We start from the raw sequence: 5,712 nt of genomic DNA on the forward strand, positions 1-5,712 counted from the left end.
TGTCATTAAGCAGCAATAACTGCAATAATTCACATTTCTCTGTGGGATACTACCTCTTTTATTTTGCACGAGGGTTTTTGAACTCTGGTGATGTGCAGAAGTTTTCTGCCTTTGCCCTGCTCTCCTTCACCTGCTCACCCAGCTCTGTCTGTGTGTTATCAGCTCTACAAAACCACCTTGAAATAAAGGCCAGAGCTGCTAGCTGGGGTACCTGCGCTGTCAGTAGATAAGAGAGCAGGTGAGGGAGCAAATAAGAAGGCCAAAAGATGGTGTTTCATATTTCTACTGGCAACATAGATGCTCAACATGTAAATAACCAGGTGATAATAAATGTAGGTTAGTGACTCGTTAATATCAGTAGAAACAGTTCAGTTTTGAGGGTTTTGTGTTGATTTTTTTATTTTATTTTTTTAATATATAGAGGTTACCTATTCTTTCCCATGTTTCCCTTGCATCCTAATACTTGGCTATGAAATATCTTTCAGAGCTCTCCTCAAACTTCACTATCATTAATACAAAAGAGGTGAGAATCAAAGATCAAGACACTGGAAACAAGTGTCAGATCCAAGCAATGCTATGATTTTCTGGGGAGATAAGTTAATGCTGTCACTAGCAAAGGGCACAAGAAGTGAGTAAAGATGTCCTGCACCAGAACCCTTTTTGGTCAGTCTGTGGGCACTACAGCTGTAAGGCCTGTCCTTCAGGAAATTCTGTGCATAAAATATTCCTGTTTGTATACATTAAATCATCCCTCCCAATTCCTATTGGTAGGATTCATGTGTTATAGCCCTGCAAAGGAGTAAACGTTGATGTTCCACTACCACTCCATTTTACTCACATCCTGTTCATGTTCCTTAGAAACTTTCCCAATACTTTTGTGATACTCTGACATCCTGCCCCTGGGGTTTACTTACAAAGAGATTATTTGTCTTTCTCTTTAAAATACTTCATTATAAATTAAATCACATGTAGTTGAGAGAGGATTCCTGGGCTTATTAGGAGAATGACAGCAGACTGTTAAATACTGAATTCCAGCTTTATGTTTCTGAATGAATTAAGGTCGTTGTTAAACAAATACCCCCAGTATTATTGATGACAAGTGGAAAGAAAGTCCTGTGAGGGCAGCAGAATAAACTCTAAAATAAGCATTAAGCCATTTTGCAACATTATCTCATATGAGATCAGGCCTTGTAAATGGCAGAGAATCAATATTCTGTAGTATTGTGGCTCTTATTAAAGGAAAAAGAACAATGAAAGAAATATCCCCAAAATGTTTGTTCAGACAAACGGAAGGATATGAAAACCAGAGAGACGTGGTTCAAAAATTGCTGTGGTGGTTGAAGGTTCAGCCAAGTTTTAAGCACTCTGTAGTATTGTAGTGTACTACTTTTGTCATTGTTGCCTTGTGGAAAATGAAATCAAGGCTCTCTGAGAAGCACAGACATTTGTACCACTGACGAGGCATGTGTATTCTTCTAAATCCACTGGCAATCATCTTTACTATTGATGAAGAGAAAACACAGAACAGACTTATGGAACCAGGAAGATGCTTTTCTCATTAAAAAAACGTATATCCTTACAGACTTTCAGGATATATGGGAATTGAAAATCGAGCCAAGCAGGGAAATGGGATCCAAGGACATTCTGGTGGCTTGGGTTCCTGCATTTGTGTGAGCTCCTATGTCCTGAAGCTAAAGCCCAGAGATGTGGCTTTCTGCATAAAGGAGAAATGATTTTAAAATCCATGACTATTTCCTGGCAATAAATGATGCTTTGTTTAAGACAGGAAATATAGTGTGATCAAGGAGCTCAAGGACATGAGTCAAGAGTTATGAGGAAATTAGAAACAAAATGTGAGAGAACAGAAATATGGAGCACACTTTCTCCCCCCACGGGGGGGAGGAGGGGAGGGGTGAAGCAAGCAGACTTCCCACATAAAAGGAGTCGCAAGTGAGCAGCAAAGTAGTCTTGGAGTGAGACATGGTGAAGAACTTCATGTCTACAAGAAGTGTCCTAAAAGTACAGAGATATTAAAAAGAAAATGGTAACACACTGCTCAATGAGACACAGGTGATGTGGTCATCCTGGTGGATGACAGGTTGGCCGTGAGCCAGCAGTGTGCCCTCGTGGACAAAAAGGCCAATGGCATTCTGGGGTGCATTAAGAAGAGCGTGTCCAGCAGGTCGAGGGAGGTGATCCTCCCCCTCTACTCTGCCCTGGTAAGGCCTCATCTGGAGTACTGTGTCCAGTTCTGGGCTCCCCAGTACAAAAAAGACAGGGATCTCTTGGAAAGAGTCCAGCGGAGGGCCACAAAGATGGTGAAGGGCCTGGAGCATCTCCCCTATGAAGAAAGGCTAAGTGAACTGGGTCTGTTTAGCCTTGAGAAAAGACAACTGAGAGGGGACCTGATCCAGGTTTATAAATATCTGAGGTGTGGTGGCCATAGCGGTGAGGCAAGTCTCTTTTCAGTGGTACGTGGAGACAGGACGAGGGGAAACGGACATAAGCTGCAGCATAGGAAGTTTCGCACAAATGTGCGTAAGAACTTCTTCACGGTGAGGGTGACGGAGCACTGGAACAGGCTGCCCAGGGAGGTTGTGGAGTCTCCTTCTCTGGAGATATTCAAGTATCGCCTGGACGCCTACCTGTGCGACCTGGTGTAGGGAACCTGCTTTGGCAGGGGGGTTGGTCTCGATGATCTCTAGAGGTCCCTTCCAACCCCTACAATTCTGTGATTCTGTGATGTGGTGACAAAGGTCATGTCAAAGGCTGTCCTGTTCCAGTTAAGGCAGATTAAGCTCATATTTCACTTTAGATGAAAATGTAGGATTTTTAAGTAGTACAAATGTAGGATTTTTAAGAATCCCTAGTTTGCAGTTTCACTGAACATAGATCAAACATGTTCCTAATATAAGCAAGAGGACTTACAATTTTATTGCTAGAAAACACTATTTCCAATGAGAGTCAATGGGGTTTCACTGCCTGGTAGATAGGTGCAATAGGAAATATAACGTACAAGACATCAGATTGGTATTTATCTTCTTGCCATCTCAGAATATGAAATGGCAGATAGGGAAGTAGATGGACACAGGCATTACTAAGGCCAGCATGGCTAGCATACGATCTTGCAAATTAATATTCATCAACACTTCGGCCAAGCAGACAGAGCAGAGCTGGTTCTACATTGGAGAAAAGCAAAACCAAAGATAAGCTAGAGGACAAGGAGGACATCTGGTCTTCAGAAGACAATTGGAATTGAAAAGTGATGTTTCCAAAATGTCAGAACAATATATGTAAGTGTGTATGTATTCTCCTTAATACACATGTATGCATTCCCTGAGGGATAACACGGAGGTGAGTCTCATTGGAAAGAGTCCTGTGGGAAATGGATTCACAGAAAGCAACATCTGATGCTCACATATGTCTCAATCTGAAGCAAAAAGACTTCTGTTCATTACCAAAGGTCTGAAGTTTGATCTTTATCCTTGTTATTTTATTAACTTTTATGAAGATCTCTAGTCTTATTTAACACTTGTTGTGTTTTAAATCCAGCAGGCAGCTCAGAGCCACATGGTCACTTGCTCATTCTCCCCATATGGGGCGAGGGAGCCAATCAGAGAGGTAAAATTGCAAGAAGTCATGGGTTGAGATGACTCACTGTGACTGCATCATAGTAAAGCAAAAGCTATGCACACAAGCAAAGCACAGCAAGGAATTCATTCACTACTTCATTCATTGGCAGGCAGATGTTCAGCTGCCACCAGGAAAGAAGGGCTGACCACACATAACGGTGTCTTGAGAAGACAAATGCCATCACTCCAAATGTCCCCCCAAGCTTTCTTATTACCCCAACTTTTATTGCTGAGCATGATGTCAATACTCCTTTAGTCAGACTGGGTCAGCTGTACTGGCTGTCTCCTCCCAGCTCCTTCTGCAACCCCACCTGCTTGCTGGCAGGGCAGTATGAGAAGCAGAAAAGCCCTTGGCTCTGTGCAAGCACTGCCCTGAAGCAAATAAAACATCAGTGTGTTATCACCTCTATTTGCATCAAAAATCCCAAATGCAGGATTGTACGGCATCGTGAAAAAAACCAAAACCACAACACTCTGCTAGCAACACAAAGGTGAACAAAGGCTGAATTCAGTTCCCTGTGTTGTTTAAAATGTAATTCCAAGGGAACCTTTGTGTTGAATAAATAAAGAAAGCATAGTCTTGATAACTAATAGATGCATAGTTGTTATGTCCCACTTTTCATTTGTCCTTTACATTGATATCTGGGAATGAAATATGGATATGCTAAGTAGATAAGACATTATATATAACCTGGAGTATGCTGGATACCAATGGATACATTTCAGAGGTGCAGGAGGAATTTTATGAACGTGAATTTTGTGTATATGATATATTTGTACACACTGATCCCTGTAACAGGACCACTACCTTGTGATATGATTACAGTCTAACTCTAGAAAGACACCTACTATTGACTTCAAGGAAAAAAAATGAGAGAAAATGCATCATATGCCTTAGCCATGTCTTCTAGTTGTTATAAATTTGGCTTTATTGCCTATTTTTAACTCCTTGAACTTCCAAATCATAGCAAGGACATGTCAGATAGCCTTGCAAGGTTAGAGAACCATCTGATAGATATTTGTTCATCAGTCTGATGCAATGACATAACTTCACTGTAAGTCACAGACTGGATTTTTTCAGTCTTCATGTAGGACAACCCAGTCCTCAGACGTTGCCTACAGACATTTCTAATCTGTCCAGAGCTGGTAGTTCCTGGACCACTGTCCAGAGACATGTGTCTGCGTGTGATTCTTTGTTCCTGCAGGCATGATGCTGTGTTTTATTATATTAAAAAGTGCCTTATTTGATTTTTTTTTTCTGCCATACCAAGCATTCCACAACTCTCTGAAACACGCCTTGGCCTTTTTGTTCATTACCATCCCAAATTTTTATGATCTGAAAACTTCCCAAGAACAAACGTGTGTTTACACTAACATTAATTCTCCATACCATTAAATATTACATAGGCAAGGCACAAGAAAAGAGTCATTACAGGGCACTACTTGTCTCACTGCATTTATTTGTTACATCACCACTGATCACACCAAGGCTACCAAATAGGCAGATTAAATTTGATTCTGGGTGTGCTCTCCTGATTTTCCATGCTGCTGTTGTTTTCACTTATTTATCTGAATGCTGGAAGCAGAAAGTCAGGCCTTATAAAAATTTAATTATATTACATCAACAGAGCAGTTTCCATTATCTTACATATTTGTAATCTTGTCAGAAAAAGATATCAAATCTCCCTGACGTACCATTGAGCCACACTCTCCTCATGAGAGACTTGAAGGTGCCACACAATGAGAGGACTATCTGTGAGAAGTTAGTAAAATAAAGACAGTGGGATCAGAAGGGTTAATTTGTTCATTTTTTTTTCTGCTTCCTGGTAGCTGAGAGTGTTTCCTTTCCCTTGTTTGGGATTTCTGCTCTTTGCCTTTGGATCCAAGCCCAAGAAACATGTCAGCCTCCTTCATCTACTGGTTGGCAGCCAGTGCTGTGTGGAAAAGTGATCAGAATATCTATAAATTGGACAATGTAACTCTGGGTGTAACACAGGAATTGCTGGAGACCTACATCCTCCTGGCACTGAAGAACTAGCATAGACATCCTACACACTGTGTATATATATATATATATACC

This window comes from Meleagris gallopavo, chromosome 15 (genome assembly GCF_905368555.1).
Source record: "Meleagris gallopavo chromosome 15, MGAL_WU_HG_1.1, whole genome shotgun sequence".
NCBI classification, from domain to species: Eukaryota; Metazoa; Chordata; class Aves; order Galliformes; family Phasianidae; genus Meleagris; species Meleagris gallopavo.